This window comes from Nycticebus coucang, chromosome 16 (genome assembly GCF_027406575.1).
Source record: "Nycticebus coucang isolate mNycCou1 chromosome 16, mNycCou1.pri, whole genome shotgun sequence".
NCBI lineage: Eukaryota > Metazoa > Chordata > Mammalia > Primates > Lorisidae > Nycticebus > Nycticebus coucang.
This window is the reverse complement of record NC_069795.1, coordinates 72,595,574-72,613,259: the sequence shown is the minus strand read 5'-3', so window position 1 is coordinate 72,613,259 and position 17,686 is coordinate 72,595,574. Positions and strand designations below refer to the sequence as shown.

General features: G+C 50.0%; 1 protein-coding gene across 5 annotated transcripts in view; it reads left to right on the top strand.

Moving 5' to 3' along the window:
* Positions 1 to 341: 341 nt before the first annotated feature.
* The window catches only part of SEMA5B (semaphorin 5B), a 117,347-nt gene continuing 100,002 nt past the window's right edge, over positions 342 to 17,686 (top strand). For 3 of the 5 annotated variants that reach the window (XR_008374932.1, XR_008374933.1, XM_053565338.1), the window contains exon 1: positions 343 to 715. The gene's annotated coding sequence lies outside the window, so the exon portion shown is untranslated. Of the gene's footprint in view, positions 716 to 2,139; positions 2,177 to 17,686 lie in introns of those variants that run through there. The other 2 variants (XR_008374935.1, XR_008374934.1) reach the window with 2 other exon arrangements.

Sequence of the window (17,686 nt, the reverse complement as noted above, 5' to 3'; positions counted from 1 at the left end):
GGTTTGGGTTGGGCCAGCCGCGCTGACGCCCCTGGAAGAAGTCGGATTCCAGATGCGGGTAACCCAGGACTGTGAGACAGGATGTGACAAACGGTGGCAAGTGCTCAGGGCCCCAGATCTCGCCGCTAGAATGCCGACTGGGGAAGGCGGCTTCGGTCTACCCACCGGGTGACACAAACTCGGCAGGCCCGGGGCGGGAGTCGGGCTGAGCCGACGTGGGGATGCAGGGCGCCCCCTCGCGCTCTTCCGCGCGCCGCGGGGCTGGCGGGTGAAGCGCCTGCGGCGGCAGGTCCTCTCCAACCCCCTCCTCCTATTCGCTCCCGCTCCCCTCCTCACTCCGCTCGCTTCCAACTCCTCCCCCACCGCCTCTCCCCTCCTCCTACTGCTCCCTCGGTCCCCTCCTCCCTGCTCTCTCCGGAGCGCCGGGTCGGAAGCTGGTTGGAGCGCAGGGGTTGGTGGCAGAGCCCAGCTCCGCGGAGTCGGGCGGGTCGGCCGCGCGTCCAGCGGCTGCTGGGAGCCCGAGAGCTTCGGGCGCGGGTCCGGGTCGAGGCTGCACCGGAGCGCTGAGCCGAGAGCTGGAGGCCGTTCCTGCGCGGTCGCCCGGTTCCCAGACCGGTTGCCAGCCTTTCTGGTTCGCCCCCGCCGCTCCGCGCCGCCGCGAGCCAAGAGCCGCCGGGAGTCTCCGGGACCCGGCACCTGCGCCCGCAGCTCGGAGGTGAGTCCCAGGAGCCCGGGACGCTTCCCCTGCGCGGACTGGGGCTGCAAGTTGCAAACTTCAGCAACTCGAATGGGTAGAGGGGTAGAGGCCCCGGGGCGGTGGCAAGTTGGAGCCAGGTTGGGGAGGCTGCGGTCGGGAGGACAGAAGGTGTCCAGGCTTCCGCGCCGCCCACTGCCACCTCCGCTTGGGCGTCCTCGCCAGCTCCGGGTTCTGGTTGAACTGGGCCGTCCCTGAGCTGCGGTAGGCGCGTCTGGGCTGCAACCTCGATTGGGACCGAGGGCCTCGTCCTGGAGGAGGAGACGGACGTGTGAAAGCCCGGGAGAGCGCGGGGCAGAGGTGCCCAGACTGGCGCGGAGATGGAGGCTCCGAGAAAGCTGGCGAGTAAACGGGGCGGAGGGAGAGTGCGGGCGCGTGGGAACGCGTGGCCCGCCCGGAGTGCGAAATCTCCCGCTCGGGGAAGTCCTCGCTCCGCTGCAGCCGCCTGCGGGGGCCTCGCCCGGATTCTTACCGGACCCCCCTCCAGAATACCCTTGCCCTCACAGGGTCCTGCAGAGCTAACTCTGCCCTCCAAGCCCCAATACTGCGGCTCGGGAGCCTCGCGCTCCGGCTTAGGCGGGTGGAGAGGGGTGCGGCGGCGGCGGGAACCAGGGACACGAAAGGCGACTTCCCGATTTATTTTTCTCATGGTAATTTGTCTTTGTGGTCCCGGCTGCCCATTCACTTTCCGCTCACGTCGTACGGGAGATCCAAAGCGGAGGGAGGGAGCGGGGGGCGCTCAGGCACAGGGAGGGATGGAGACCGGAGAGGGGATCCGGGACCCGCGCGGGGCGGAAGCCGGAGGGCAGTACCCAGGACCCGCCGAGGAAGAAGACGAGGCGCACCAGGACCCGGCCTAAAGGAACCCACTCCTTCGCTTATTTCAAACTTTAAACATCGAGGAGGAGCACCTGCAGCGCCGTTCTTGCCCACTCCTCATCCTCCCGCAGCCCCTTCCTAGGGTCATTCTGACCGCCCTGACTTGCTCCAGGCAGGAATGGGCCCCCAGTTTAGATGCGGAGAGGTGACCACTGGACTCTGCCCCCATCCCGCTTCCCTCTTCAGGCTGCCTACCCTCGGGTGCGCTCCTTGCCGGCCAGCAGAATTGGGGTTGGAGTGTTGGAAGCTTGCTTCTATCTAGACCCCACAAGGGTCCTGCCTTCTTTGCTCCTAGCCCCATCTTTTCCCTCAGCCCCTTAGATCCGACCTCCTTCCACGTTTCTCAGACCACCCCCACCTCCTTCTGGCCGCGGTGCATCTCTCCAGAGCACCCTGCTTGCTCCTCGCCCTCCCTTCTCCGACTTCTCCTTACCTTTTAGGCTGTTCTCCATTCTTTCTCCTCAATACCCCACCCCCATTCCTTCCTTCTCGACGTTCAGAAGTGGCCTGCCATCGCCCGGGATAGATGACCTTGAAGGAGAGGTAAGAGAGGAACTTGAGCCTTAGACCTGGACCTCAACTAGGGAAAGGGAGGCAGATAAAGAAGCATCTTGGAAAGAAACGGCCAGTACCCTGCCCCAAGTCTAGGTTTCCAAAGGAGGAGGAAGGGGGATGAAATATCAAAGAGAGAGAGAACTTGCCACTGGGTCTCTCACAGGAGGGTGAAAACTATTCTGGGCCTTTCTGGGAGTGGTGCCAGGTGGACCACTTAGAAGGTAGGGTTGCCTCTGGCTGTGCCAGGTTGGGAAAGATGTGTGTGTGTGTGTGTGTGTGTGTGTGTGTGTGTGTGTGTTGAGGGGGGAGCCCCTTTCTGCATACCAACAGCTGCCACCACCAGTTTGGGAAGGGCTGGCAGATCTTCCATCTCTTTCCTCATTCCAAGTACTCAATGTCAGAGCCTTCCTTTTCCAAAGCTAATAGTAGTCACCATTATCATCATTGTAGGCATCAAATACTGTTTTAGCACCCACTGTGTTCAGTTCACCATGTTAGGTGCTGGTAGGTACAAAAGGTACAGGGCTGAGCCCATGCCCACAGAGGTTGCTAAATTCACCAGTTTGATCCCAAGACACTTCTTTATGTGTTTGGGGAAGGAGCATGTGGACAGGAAAACACACAGGCAGTACGAAGCAGCAAGGTGCCAAATGATGACCAAGGTTTAGATAGGGACTGGTTAAAGAAGGCTTGATGACTCAGGTGGGACAGAGAGCTGTTTTTTTTTTTTTAGATAGATTCTCACTCTTGTCCATGTTAGAATGCCATAGCATCTTAGCTCACAGCAACTTCAGACTCATGGGCTTAAGCAATTCTCTCTCCCAGCTCCCAAATAGCTGGGACTATAACCCCCCACTACAAGGCCCTGCTAGTTTTTCTATTTTAGGTAGAGACAGGGTCTTGCTCTTGTTCAGCCTGGTCTTGAATTTCTGAGCTCAAGTAGTCCACTTGCCTCAGCCTTCTAGAGTGCTAGGATTGCAGGTGTGAGCCACCGCATCTGGCTAAGACAGGTGGGTTGTTGACTCTTCCCGGAGAGAGGGGACCCAGCACCCCCTTCCTCACCAGCTATCTATATAGGGAAGGTGGGACAGCACAAGGGATGGAGGGGGAGGGATACCCTAATGGCTTTTCCTAGAGCTAGTCTAGGAAGACAAGAGAAGCCTCTATAGATTGCTGCTTCCTCAGTGGGAAGCCCCTCCATTAATTATTTCTTATTGAGGCCATAAGCTGGAAGAAGCCTTGGAGGGGAATCATGTGTCAGGGGAATCACAAACTCAAATGCCTTCAAAGGTCAGGCAGGTGATTAGATAATTAACATGTCGTGGAGACAATTGGGTGTTCAAAGTTAAACTGGCCAAAGGAAGTATTCCAAACAAAATCAATTTCTAGCCCTTGAGTAGTGTGCCCACCTATATCTATGGATTAAAAGATTAAGATTCTAAGAAATGATCTCATCTATATTGGATGTACATGTTATCTTGTCTCTCTATGCCTGGGGATTGCTTGGAATAATATCCCATAGCCTGGTGCTACTTCTGATCTGCTGGACCCCTGGCTTACTCTAGCCCTCTGGGCCCATTAAGATTCTTTTCTTAGATGATAAATTCGATAAGCTCAGAGAGCCATCTTGTCTTATAGAAATCTGAGCACTTCACATCTATTGATACAAGCTTCCAGATATAGAGCCTAGATTTGGTCTCAGGTCTCCTGTTCCCCTCCACACTAGAAATCCAGTGGGACTAATTTTATTTTATTTGTTTTTTTCTTTTTTGAGACAGAGTCTTGCTCTGTCACCCAGGCTGGAGTGCAGTGGCACCATCAGGGCTCACTGCAGTCTTGAGCTCCGGGGCTCGAGTGATCCTCCTGGCTCGGGCTCCTGAGTAGCTAGGACCACCGGCATGGGTTACCATGTCTGGCCAATTTTATTCTTAATAAAAAAGAAAAAACATCCAACCATGACTTTTGGACTTTTTGTTTCCTGTAACATAGCAAAGAGATTGGATGGATGTCTGCAGATCCCAAGGAATATCACAAAAGGCCTGAGTGTAGTCTAAAAAGAGGAATGGGAATTCTAGCAAGGGGTTAGAGAGATGGCAGCAGAAGGAGAATCAGCTGGACAGAGTGTGTGTATTTGGGAAGTATGTGTGTTTGGGAAGAAGACGCTATTGGGTCCACTTGTTTTGAACATAGACCTTGACACCGCCATCCCTAGTCTTGGTCACTCTTCTATATTCCACAGGGCAAGTCAACTCAGACCACTAACAATCTGCCAACCAGTTTGCTGCTTTCATTGAGGATTGAAGGGGTGGGATGGACACAGAGGGCAAAAGGACAAGATCTCTGATGCATGTGACCTTGTTCTATTGCCTTTAAGTTACCAGGGCTGAGTTCCGGTGCCCCACCACCCAGATCCTGCCAGTAGCCAGATGTTCCCCATGATTATTAAAGTATTGCCTCTATTATTGCCTGGGTTCAGGGTAAATGAGACCAACAGTGGCGATAAACTGTTCATCATTTTCTAAGCACCTACTTAGTACCAGGCACTGTTCTAGGGGCCACGTAACAACAGTAAACATGGTATCTCTTTGGTCTCCCCAGTGAAAGTAAATCAGCCTGACTAGAACCCAGTTATCATCATTGCCTCTATTTCTGTGTTGGAATTTAATCTTTTTGTGTGTGTATGGGGGTGTGTGTGTATGTGTTTCCCTGCAGGTTTTTCTGGGTGACCTGACAGTAATGTGGAGTTGTGCAAAGGACTTGGAGTCCAGGGTTTAGGGTGAAGGCAGAGAGGGCTAGGGTTCCACCACCTTCGCTGTTTCCCTTCCCTGTACCTGTACATAGACAGAAGCAAAGCCAGGCACCAGGAGATCTGGGGATGACATCTATTGCGAGGAAGTGTTATTTATGTTTAGGACACTGAACCCCAGTACATCCTGGGCACTATTCTTTGCCGCATCTAGTCACCTCAGTCACTAACCTCTCTTCATTCCCTGAAGATATATGTGTGTATATTGAAAACAGTTACTGCTAAAGAATAAGTTTTCTTTGCATTCTGATCTTTGGCATTTGAGTTTAGCCATCACTATGTTTTTCTTAAATTTATGACAACATTTAAATAACTCGATCTGAAATGTATGGCAAGAGGCCAAAGCAAGTGTCTTGACTTAATGGAGTGTGATTGCATCGACAGGGTTGAGCCCTTCTTTTATAGCTTGCAGGGACAGCACCTGGATTTTTCACTGGCATACTGCTGTACTTCTGCAAGCCTCCCTCTCTGTGACTTTTGGTTTGATGACATCTGCCTTAGCTGAGGAGATGATGGGTAATCTGGAAAAGGATGATCGTTGTGTGTGCCGTTCTCTATCTCACGTGGATCTCCTCCAAGACTTTGCTTCTGAAGAAATTTCCCTTATGACCAGCTTGAATGCTAGAAAGTGGCAGGGAGAAGTTCCAACTGGGAGCAGAGTTCTGAAAGGAGAGGGAAGGGAGGGTGTTGAATGTTCTGTGGTTCTGCCATGTCACTTCCCTTCCCTTCCCTTCTGTTTCAGTGTTTTGTTTTAATAAGCCTGAGAGAGGAAAACCAAACCTTGTATAATATGCTCCTTAATCCTGACCTATTTTTTTTGGGGGGGGTCACTATTGAGAATTATTAGACTTGGTGTCTTCAGAGTGAAACAAACAAACACACAAACAAGAACGTGGTTTTCTGTCCAATTTGTTGTTGGGCAAAATGGAGAAAGCAGGGGATGGGGACAGGTTTGGGAGAGTTTGACCTTGTGCAGTCTTCCCACCAGTTGGTCTACTGATCTTCCTCTACTCTCAGACTTGAAACAGAAGGGCAAGGACTCCATCAGCTTTCCGTGAGTACATGAAAGCTTTACAGGCAATGTTGGATGTGCTGAGTCCCACCATGACACTGCCCTCATCAATCTGCGTTTAGTAAGGATGACTTAATCAGACTTACACATGGACCTGGTATGAATTTGAAGCCTTATCGATATTATCAGAATATCTCTGCATTTGAACCAGGAATGTCTCTGGCTGGCATCTTCTGTGATGGGAAATGTTGGTACTTGGAAGATGGTTGGTGACCATCTGTTCTGCCAGTCCCCGGAGGATCACATTGGAGGAGACAGGTTTAAGTTACTGAGGAGGGGAGGCTGGGGTGGAAATGAGGGAGGAATCCCTACTTGAGCACTTCTGGCAAACCATTAGATTCCTTGGCTGTGAAAGTGAGGTGTTCAGAAGGACCCTAAAGCCCTTTCTGGCCCTCAGATTGGTGTTTTGGAATGGATATTGCAGTCATTGCCTGATTTTCCATTCACTTTTTTTGTGGATTATTTGTGGGGAATGTTAGTCTCAGGCAGTTTCCAGGTGCTGCCCGGGCCCCTGCTGGTAACCAGTGTGACTGCTAGTTGCTGCGTCTTCAGAGAGTGCCCTTACTTCTTCTCCCCAGCTGGAGCCAAATGCCATTTGGAAGGTAAACAGGCTGTATCTCGAGGCATATGGGGGTAGATAGACGTAGACACTGTATTCTAGTGCTGTTTGTTATTCAGTTTGAACATCTGATTGTCTGTGGCTCTGCTCCTCTGCCAGACTGCTGGGAGAGGGACTTCAGGGAAATGGCTTGTGGGGGAGCAATTTAGGTCCATTCCTACTTGCCAGCCTCACTGGTAATCTGAGCCAAAGCTCCCTGACTCCTCCTTGTCTCAGAGGGCCCCCCAGGAACCCCACCCAGGAGGAGCACAAAAGAGCTGCAGTTGGCTCTTAATTATTCAGGGTGGATGGATCCTGTGTGTGAAGCACCCAACTCAGGCCTCTTCTATCGGTTCTTTCGGTCCTTGAGTAACTCTATATCTGTAGTGAGAAGCTGAGGGAGATCTTATCATTTAATACGAACTTTGTTTCTAGCAGCTGGTTCCCTCTGCTTCACTTCCCTCAAGGCGCCTGGGGGAAACTGGGAGCCCTCTCAGTGGCCTTATCCACCCAAAGCAAACTGCTTTTAGGTTTATACGTTGTTCTGTTGGTAGGTGTGTATTTCTGCCCAAAAGCAGGACAGAAGAGGAAAATACCACTCGCTCCTGTTAATGTAGGGTCAGGTCCCTGTAGATTTCCCAGGTTCCTGGGTTTTCTTTCCTTTCCCTCTTGAAGAGTCTGCGATTTCAGTTTATGGAGTCATCTGGTACCCTGGGTCAGGCATCTAAGTATAGAGCAGTGTCCTTGTGGTAAAAGCTCCCAAACAGGCAAGGTTTAAGGAGCACTTCTGTTAATGTCCACCAAGGCTGAGGATAATTTTCCTGCATAGACCAGATGCCTTGGGGCACCTGCGCTCTTTCAACATCTCTCCTGCTTCCAGGGAGGGTCTTTCAGCACGTGCGGGGCCTGGTCTAGAGAGAAGGTGGCCTGTGAAGCCAGGTGAGTAGCCTCAAGTATACCTCTGTACACAGGTAAGAGAGGCTTGGTCCAGCCCCTAATCCACTAGTTCCCATAAAACTCTTCTGCAGAATTTTTAAAAATTATCTGAAGGCCCCATCCTAGACTTTAATTAAGTTAGAATCTCTGCAAGTGGAGCCTGGACATTGGTATTTTTTTTTTTTTTTTTGAGCTTCTAATAGGCAGCCATGGTTGAGAGCCACTGACCTAAATCTTCTTTCCTGGGCTCCATCTGGCCTCACGCCAATGGCAGGCAGAACCTCTGAGCCCTCAGCCCTTCAAAACAGCCCGGTCCTTTCTAATCGGTACCAGCTACAGCTCCTGGCATCCAGATCATAGCTACTGTTTGTGTTCCTGTGTTCTGAATTTAATGACTTTCTATTATAAGTTGATTGTTAGAGCTCCTGTCTGGTTACTTCTTTTTGGTCATTTTTTTTTTGTTAAAAAGCATTTATGAAAGCAATTCATGTTCATTCAACAGTTTTGCATATTTTCTTTCTAGATAGGTATATAACACAATTGTGATTGTATTATCTGTGCTTTTTTGTAACCACCATTTTCATTTAAAAACATTTTGTGATAATTTCCCTGTGTCCTAAGTATTATTCTAAAATGGGTTTTTAAATGGCTGCCTGGTATTCCATCATATGGATGTTCCATAATTTATTTAAGAAACCCCCTGCGGTTGGACATTTAAATTGTAAACCCTTTTTCAGTATTATAAATAATGCTGCAGTGAACATCCTTGTACATAAATCTTTGTGCCTATCGATGATTATTTCCTTGGAACAGATTTCTAGAAGTAGGATATTTATGCTTCCTTTTAACATGGACCATTTAGACTGATTTCTTATAGCAATAAAAAGTTTTTGGATTCACAGTGTAAACTGGCTTATCGTACCCTCAATGAATCCCCAACAATAAAAAAAAAAAAAGAAAAAAAAAAGTTTTTGGATTCAGAGCTAAAACACCAAACTATTTTCACTGAACTCTTTTGAGGCTTCAGGCTGACTTATTTGCCCTTCCTGACTTAAGGCCAGAATCCTGTGACCTAATCTATGTCTTAGACTCCAACTCTGTGTCAATTTCACACAATGCTGCCTCATCCCTTCAGATGAACTTTGAGACTCTCTTGCCTTTGACCTCCAGCACCCTTAGTTTCTCCTTTCACCTTCTCAGCCCTTTCCTTTTCACACCTCCAGGCCCTGAACTATCAGTGAAAGCTGTTCAGTGCTTTAGCGCTGTTCTATAGCTGTTCTATAACAACAGCTGTTACTTATGGAGCTATTACTATGTACCATACAGTCTGGTAAACTTTTTATATACATTATCTCTTTTAATCCCCAGTGCCTTATGTACACATATTATCTTTCTCTCCACTTTCCCCACGAGGAAACAGAAACCTTGAGAAATGAAACCATTTGTCCAAAGTCACACAGCTAATAAGTACTAGAGCTTGGATTTTAACTCCAAGCCTACCCACTTAACCCCTGCATATGCTGTTCTCCATCCTCTTGGGGGTAACTCTTGGCTTGTTGTCAACAAGTTGTTTGAAAATGTTCCAACAGCATCTCATGGACATATGCTATGTCTTTCTCCATCAGAAGAGGGGCGCCTCTCAATATGCATGGTAGGAGAGGGAGTGCCCACTTTTCCTTTTTACTTCCTAAGCTATGTCCTTACCCTTTTTTTTTTTTTTTTACAAGTAACTCATGCTGGAAAACATTTCTTGCCTCCTCGCTGACCAGCTGCCAAGATCCCAGCATGCCTTGCAGTTGAGCAGGTTTAAGTTATGACATGTCCCTATTAGAGCTTCTCTAGCCAGTCGGAAGAATTTGGATGCTACTTTCCCAGTTTAGATTATAAAGCTGTCAGAGAAGCATGCGATAGTAATGGTGGGGGATAGGTATCCTGACTTCTGTTAGAAGTCAAATGCCGTTCTTGCATTCGTGCCTCTGTAATGCTGTCATTGCTGAGAAGGTCAAAAATGGCAACCAAAACTATCCTTCTGATTTGATTCTGACCATGACCAAGAACTAGGTGGTAGTGTCACAGATGATCAGATTAAAGAGACCACATCAGCTCGGTGTTTATAATAACCAAGGAAAGAAACGACCTGCCCAGAGACCTCCCTTAGACTGTAGGAAGTCTGATTTGGAGAAGTATAATTGTATGATTAAGAATTCCAAAAGGGAAGATGGTTTGTGGCAGGTGAGATTCTAAGAGATGAAGCTTCACATTTTTATTCACGACTTGGATGAAACTGGAGTAAGCAAGCTTAATCAAATTTGTTGATGACAAGGCCATGATGGGCAGCTCCTATAAAAGACAGAATAAAGATTCAAAAACGATCTCAACAAACTGGAATGCTGAGTTTAAACTAACAAGATGAAATTTAACAGCAGTGGCAGATGGAAAGTCGCATTTAGATTGTAGAAATTAATTACTCAAGTTCATGGGAGGGTTGGGGGTAGGGCAGACCTGATTTGGCTGAGGTCCTGAGAAGGAGATCTGAAGGGCTTAAATGTGCACAGCCTTTATCAGAGGTGACAAGGTGACTGTGTCACTTAAAACAATACCACCTTAAAAAGCATCAAGAGAAATACAGGGTCCAGGTTGAGTTCTCCCTGATCATTCTGTGCTCAGTGAAGAACATGGATTTTAGAGGGACCCTGACTAACTCAAGAGTGCTCGGAGGAGGGGATCCAGCATCAAGAGGGGGTAGGGAACCTGCCACTAAACATACAGTGAAAGGGAGAAAACATGGAGGGTCACAGTGGCGGACCACAGAAGTAGCAGGATTTCCTGTGGAAAAAAAAACTCATCATCCTGGGACAACCAGAAGACCCCAGCGTGGAAAGTACAGGGACCTTGGTTTTGTAGATGAGCCTCTTCCAGATGGGTTCTAGCAAAGTTAACCTCTGTTTCAGCACTGGCTGGCAGTCCTGCTGCCTGGTTTTTAGGGAACACCTGTCCTGGAGGGAGATGATCAACCCAGCAGTGTACCTTTATCTTTACGTGGCCCACTTACTGATATCTCCAGAGCAGTGGTTCTCAAAGCAAGGTCCCTCAGGTGCCATGTCAGAAGTTTGTAAGAATGTAACAGTCCTTGGGCCACGGCCCAGACCACTAAATCAGCAACTCCTGAGATGGGGCCCTGCAACCTGTGGGGCCATTTCATGCTAAAGTTTGAGATGCTGCTTTGAACCACACTTGCTCATTCCTTCTGTTGCTGGATGCTTGTGGCACTTATCTGAAACTCAACCCATGACCCTTTGCTGGGGAAGCAGAGGAGACCCCTAGAATGAGCAGGGGCTTGGGGATGAGATAGACTTGGGTTCAAACCCTGCTTGGCTGTTGTTTTGGTTGTAGGTTTCATATGAGTTCTTTCTCTCTCTGAGCCTTTTTTCTACTGTAAGATCACAGGGAGGACTAGTTTAGAGGAGGGCTGAATGAGCTCGGGTAGATGCTCATTACTAGAATCAGGTAATCCTTGGAAGTATAGTTGGCTCTGTGGGTTCCACATGCATGGATTCAACCAACCGTGGATTGGAAATGTTTGGGAAAGCAATGCATCTGTACTGAGCAAGTACGGGCTTTTTTTTCTTGTCATTATTCGCTAAACACTATGGTATAACAACTATACATAACATTTACATTGTGATATTATAAGTAATCTAGAGACTATTTAAAGTATACAGGAGGATGTGTGTAGGTTATATGTGAATACTGCACCGTATCATCTAAGGAACTTGTGTGTGTGCAAATTTTGGTATCTGCAGGAGGTTCTGGAACTAATCCCCCACAGGGATGAAGGGATGACTGTGTCTTCTTATTGGCATCACGGTAGCCTCTCCTACAGCACCTCTCTTCCCAGTGAGCTCTCCTTTAGCCTCTCAGGAGAGTGCTGGGTATAGACTCCCTTGTGTCCCTTCACAGCTCACAGTAATGTGGGGCTCACTGGAATTAGGGATCAGTTAACACTTGGGCTGCCAGCTCCACACCCTGACCCCCAGTGGACAGCCAGGGCAGCTCTCCCTCCCACTGGGACCCCTGTCCGTGAGCATGAGCCTCATCCCTCCAGCAGAGCTCGGTCTCGTCAAACCTGATTTTCTGAGGCCTGGGAATCTTGACTTCCTGCCTTCAGCAGGCAATTTAATCTCCTAAACCCATCAGTTAAGAGTGTTGGGGCCCAAAGGTCTCATGGTAGCCTCTAACTTTAAGTAAGAAGTCTGAGCTCCTGGTGTCCTGCTAGGCAGGAATGTGAGTGGACACTTCTTGGAGATGCGGGTTGCTTGATAGGGACTGTGTAAGTCCCTATCAAGTGGTCAGCAGGTGGAGTCTGGAGTTCCTAAGAGACAGCTCATGTTCCCACAGGGTGGCCCATTCAGTTTAGGGGGGCAACACTGCCTCATGGAAAGTTCTTGTGCTTTTCCGAAGTCTGTTTCTCTTCCCACGGGTTCCATCTCTTCTCCTTTTGGCTGTTTGGTCCCTCTTCTATGCCACAGCTTTTCAAATGTTGGAAGCCAATAAGCCTCCCACTTCTTCCCCACGTCCATTAGTCCTCTGATTTCTTTTCTCCTCTCTGGGCACTAACTAGACTCTGACACTCCTTCTGCTTGCCTCAAGTTGAGGTCACCAGGACCATATCTGACCCTTCAGGTGAGGCCTGACCTGCACACCCCTATCAGTTCAGGTATCACACCTTCTAATAATGTAGCCTCAGCTCTGAACTGGCAGCTTTTAGCAGTCACACGGCACTGCTAATCTCTACTGGGCCTGCAGCCAACCAACACCCCCAGGTCTCTTTAACTTAAACGGTTACTCAGCCCCATCTTCCCAATTCTGCCTTTGTGCTTGTGTTAGTTCCCTAGGGCCGCTGTGCCAAAGTACCACAAACTAGGTGGCTTAAACCATGTATTGTGGTGCAGTTCTGGAGCCTGGAAGCCTGAGTTCAAGGTATTGGGAGGATTGGTTTCTTCTAAGGGCTGTGAGAGAGAATCTGTTCCTGCCTCTCCCTTGGCTTCCAGTGGCTAGCTGGCAGTCTCAGTTTACAGACGCGTCAACATAATTTCTGCCTTCATCCTTGCATGCTGTTCTCCCTGTGTGCATTTCTGTCTCCAAATTTTCCCTTTTTACAAGGACACCGGTCATATTGGGCAGGGGCCCACCCTCCTCTAGAATGACCTCATCTATTAATAATTACATCCATAGCAATCCTGTTTCCAAATAAGGTCATATTCCTAGCTATTGGGGGTTATAACTTCAATATATGAGTGGGGGGGTGGTGCAGTTCATCTGATACCAGCAATATAGCAAAATAACCTTGTGATCTCCTGTTTAGAACATTACATTTTTCCCTAATTCATTTTATCTTAAGTTCAGTCCATCTCAGACCCTGTCTCTGTCATCCAATACATCTGCTGCTGCTCCCAGCTTCGAGTGCTTCTTGTATATTGATCTAAGGAATTGAGAAGAGGCTGACACTGTGGTATGGGTCGGAGCTCCACAACACGCCCCGGGAGGCTTCCCTGCAAGGGGCTGTGATCCATCGCTAAGGACGATTGTGCAATCAGTTCTTACGACCCACTAATTCCACTGCCTGCTAGCGTCCTCTCTCCAGCTTGTACACAGAGACTTCATGAAGAGCTTGCCAGATGTTTCCCTAAGATCAGCTCCATGGGCAAGTGGCATTTCTATTGTCTACCACCATGGTGACCCTGTCAGTGGGGGAGATGCGCTTTGCCCAGCAGGGTTTGTCCCTGAACGTGTGCTGTCTGCCCGTGATCTCTGCTACCTTTCTCTAGTGCCCCTTTTAGAGTCTGCAGGCATCTTTCTCAGGCAACACATTGAGTTTGCAAAAACCACCTTAGACCCCTTTCTGAGAGTGAGTCCTCCCAGCCCCCCTGGTGTGCCAGGATCCTGTTGGGGCTCCTGCACGCCCCACAGCTGCACTGGCCTCATTTGCATGTCCCCTGTTCCCTGATGCCTGTCCTGGCCAAGTGGCTTGAATTCACTGGGAACAGCTGGAGCCTCTTTTGAAGGCCTTTCACCAGCCTCCGGTTTGGCGGTCGTGTGCCCAGAGCGCCTCCCCTCTCTCCTTCCTATGGGGTCCCACACCCTGAGGGAGGAGACAGAGGCCAGCTGGAGACAGCCGTGGGGCACTTCTGAGCACACCATCTCAGTGCCCCGTCAGCATCCTTTACCCCCATCTCCTCTCTCTCCCCTACAGTCTGTTCTTCTGTCCTTTCTGTTCTTGCCCTCTGAGTCTGCTGGGCTGACTCACCAGCACATAATGAGGGTGAGGTTTGTGCTTCACGGGGCTGGACTGGGAGATTCCTGGGGCAGCGGGGAGGGTGCTGGATGTGAAGGCCTCAGATGCTGCACAGAGGAGCCAGATGTGGAAGGCAGCCTGGGGCGCAGTCCCAGGTTTGAACCCTTGCCCTGCCATTTACTGTTTGGGTGGCTTGGGCCATATTATTTCTCTTCTCTGAGGCTGTTTCCTTATCTATAAACCAGCCACAGCACCTACCTCAGAGACCTGTTGTGGGAATTAAATGAAATGAGTTCCGTTTTGTGAAGCAGGTCACCTGTAAAAGTGGAAGCAGCCCTGCTGCAGAGTGGACTAGTGCACTGGAGCCTGGCTGCGGCGGGGAGGAGGGGTCACGGACCACGTGCTGGAGCCTGGCTGGGGCGGGGAGGGAGGTATCACAGACCCGGCCCAGCAGGAGTTGGTGAAGGCCAGGACTGTGGGTGCCACAGGAATGGAGGTGTGTCTGAGAGAAATGGGGAAGGGAGAAGCCTGGGCCTCTGAGCAGTTTACCCAAAGGGGCTGGTGAGGTGAAGGGCTGGTTTATGAGAGCTTGCACTATCGCAGGCTATTTAAAAAGCTGTGTGTATTTTAGCTCGTGAAAGCCCTAGGAGTCCCCCCACTTTATAGCTGGGGTGACTGAGACATGCTGGGATAAGGGGGTGTTAGGTAACTTTAATCTTCTCCCAGGCTCCCAAGCCACGTGGACAGTGGCCTCCCAGCTCTCTCCTCTGTCTGGCTGCTGCAGTTTTTCACTCCCTCTTTCCCTTTATCCATCACGTCTCCATCCCTGGATCCATCCTGCAGGATCCTGCATTGAAAACAGTGCTCATGCCATTTTCTCCTCCGGGTGGGATGGGGGCTCAAGGCTCTGCCCATCACTAAGGACACCGGTCAAGGCAGCTTCCCCGAAGCCCTCCCTCACATCCAAGTCAGTTCTCTGTACTCCCTCCATGGAGTTTAAGTTAGGCCTCAGCTGATAGACGGGAACTCTGGCATGGCCTCGGTGGAGATCTTTAGGAGTGGGGTGGAGGGGTAAGAGGGTAGGGGAAGGCCGTGGGGTCCACCTCCTGGCTCCTGCAGCTGTGGACCTCTCTCTGGAAGCAGGATGAGAGGAGGTGAGCGGCTCCTCCTGGTGAGATGGCTGCCTCACCTAATTAACTCATGGCTTTAATTATACTTTGCAGGTCCTGCTGGGAGAGAGGGTTGTACACAGATTATCACGCTGGGCTAAATGTCTGCAGCGGTTTCCACTTCAGAAACACCTGTCCTTGAAAGGGCAGGCTTGCAGAGCAGGACTCCACACCTGGGCCTCGGTAGGGTATGGGTGGAGGGGATATGCCAGGACCCAGCCCTGCCCTCCCTGGCTGCCAGTGAAGCCCTCTGCTGGCAGCTGGGTGCTGTCACCTCAGCCAGGGGCTCTGTTAGAGGAAAATGGCATGTAGGGGGAGCACAGGGAGAAGACATGGGCAGCCCTAGGGGTGGGTGACTGCTTCCAGCCCCAGGGATAATTCTGGTGGGATCAGCTTTGTATTCTCAAATAATAAGAACGTAACACCTGCCACATGCCAGGACCTACTGGGTTGGCCTCTCATTTAAGTGCTTGTAAAGGCCTATGGGGGAGAGATGATTTCCCTTGTTACCCATGAGAAAAGACCTCCGAGAGGGTGAGAAACTTGCCTAACATCCCCAGCTATGTAGAGGTGGAGGCAGGATTTGGACCCAGGCCACAGTGACCCCAACAGCCTGCTCTTCCCACTCAACAATGTCCTCTCTCGGTGGCTGGAGGGTCCTGTAGAGCACGGTGCCAGGGAATGCATGTGGGGGGAGAAGTTGGAAACCAGGGCCTCAAGCATTTCTGGGATGCAATGTCTTTCTGTGGGGATGTTGTCCCGAAGGAGTGTTGCTGCTGGGATCCCCAGAGAAGGTTTCTCTGGGTCATTCTATGTCCTGGATAGGTGATGAGAAGCCACCTTACCCTTCTGCTCTAGGAATCCCTTTCTCAGCCATGGCCTCTACCTCCCTACCTACTTCTCCCCACCCCAAGCCCTGTATTCATTCCAGGCTGTCCCTCTCTTGTGGTCTCTCTAGGACAGCATGCTTGGTGCCATCCTGAGCCCTCCAGTGACAAATCCAAGTCTTGTACCTCTGTCAGGAGCTTGTGTCCTGGGCACTCTTTCTAGGTGTCCGTGTTCCAGGAGTTAACCTTGATGTGTGTGTGTTGGGGCAGAGGCTTCATTTCACAGGAGCCTGAGGCAGATCCTGCTGTCTTGGGAAACTCCACCTCTCAACCAGGCCTGAATTCAGAATCCCCCTGCACTTGAGCAAAATTCCAGGTTCCACTCATAACTTCTTACATGCACAGAGGATCTGGGTAAATCAAGGTTCAGGATGAGCCCCAGATGTCCCAGAGTCCCCTACACTGAACTGCACAACTTGGGACTTGTTCATAAGTGACAAGGAGACTAGATGCGGTGACACCGTCTTGGATGCTTGATGTGACAGGCATTCTGCTAAACGCATGCTCTCCAATCCCAGGGGACCATCCCAGGAGTGGCTCCCTCATCTGATAAGTGGGGAGGCTGAGGCTCTGGTAGTTAAGTAGCTGGCCCTGATCATGCTCTCTCTGTTCCTTACAGCTCTGACGGGGTGGGAAAGGGTGTGTGAAATGGCGTGTTCCAGAGGAGGAGACTCAGCAGTTTCTGTCAAACACGATGGGGCCCTTACTAAACATCTCTTCCAATTCTGTGCATTCAAGAATGGCCTTTGGGCCTGTCTACTTGAGGCTCCCAGAACATGTTACCCGCCCCCATCTTCCAGGGAGTCCCCCTGCCTTTGCGACAGAGCCCAGGGCTCCCCAGCCCAGCTATTCAGCTGGATTCACACCCCCTATTTGTGGTAGAGGGGATTTGGAGAGGCTCAGTTCTCAAAGCATTGATAGAAATTGAACGATACTCACTGCAGATCTCAGATGATTTTGTCTATGTTAAAGAGAGCCATTTCATAGGTTTGATCAAAGCTGGCATTCTTCATCAGGGTGTGAAGATCGACAATCAGGAAGTGGGTGGCTTGTGTCCCTTGATGATCCATTCTTTAAGGGACCAAATAAATGATGATTCTCCTGTTTGGGCTTGTTCTGATGGGAGTATATCAAAATTCTTCCTAGTTCTAAATTCAAAATCTTGCAAAGTGATCAGTTGTGGGTGAAAATGTTTGCACCGTTGGAAGACCTCACATCTAGCATGGCAGAAGCTCTGGGATGAGGAAGCCAAGTGTTCTGGAGTTTGGGCCAGGCAAGACTGTGAACTTGGCAGCTGGTCCTCACTGAGTGGCAGTGAACATTCATGGAAGATGGGCACCCCTGGAGCGGCCCTCCCATTTCTTCAGTTCCACCTCAGACTGATATAATGTCAGATATTCACTATTTGTCATTTTACTTGATGCATAATGACTTGAGTGCCCACCATGTACCACAGTGGCTGGATGCTGAGGAGATGGGTGAATACAGCATAGCTCTTGCCTTCTGGGAGCTAAGGGTTCTTGGGAGAGGCAGTAGCGTAGCCCACCCCCCTGCAGCTGCTGGTTCTTGTCTGCTCTCCTGCCCACCCTGGGCTGCTTGCCTGTACCTTATAGCCCCAGGTAATTCACCTTCACCTGCTGTGGGCTAAACAATACAGCTACTATTGGCAGAAGCCATTTTTTTTTAATGGAGTGCTTTACTGTTGTCCAAGAACGTTCATATCTTTATTTCTTTC